This window comes from Ixodes scapularis, unplaced genomic scaffold (genome assembly GCF_016920785.2).
Source record: "Ixodes scapularis isolate PalLabHiFi unplaced genomic scaffold, ASM1692078v2 ptg001200l_1__unscaffolded, whole genome shotgun sequence".
Taxonomy (NCBI): Eukaryota; Metazoa; Arthropoda; class Arachnida; order Ixodida; family Ixodidae; genus Ixodes; species Ixodes scapularis.
Window position 1 is genome coordinate 1460857 of NW_024610116.1, and position 689 is coordinate 1461545.

Below are 689 nucleotides of genomic sequence, written 5' to 3' on the forward strand. Positions count from 1 at the left end.
AAGCAAATTCCAGATCTAAAAAGTATTCTAAAATATCAAGGGTTCACTCTAATTTGGCGTGTACAAAACTAAAAAATACTACGCAATGGCCTACATACTCAAAAAATAAGCGGTCAGAAGTGGATTTATGAGTCCAAACCTATCCTGTTGTAACAAAAAACACAAAAAAACAACCCTGGGGACTCTTAAAGGGGCACTGGCACTTCAAAATTATATTATCTTTTTTTAGTATCCGAAACGATTGAAAACGATGCCGGGACATTACCCTCAAAATTTGAAATTTGGGAATTCAGTATTTGTGAAGTAAAAAAACAATTTCCAAATGCCGAATTCAAAGTTCCCGCGCGATCGGCGCCGGTGCCTTGACGTCAAAAATTGCGGAGTCCTGAGAGTCCACTTTTTTTCACCACTCCCTGCTGTTGCCATGGCGACCCAAAGCGAGGAGGAAAGGAGCCGGCGCAGGCGTTGCGGCGGACCGGTTTTGAGCGGTGTCGCCTGTTTTCCGTTGGAGGATACAAATCCAGGAAACGGCACCACAACGAACTCTCAATTTTTGGTATTTCAAAAAGAAGGGCCGTAGTGCGTTCGTAATTGCGTTAAAAAATATGTTTTAAAATTGCCGTAATTAAATGTTATAGAGATGTCGCCTACAAAGCGTCTAAATTTCATGATTCTTGACGTCACCGATG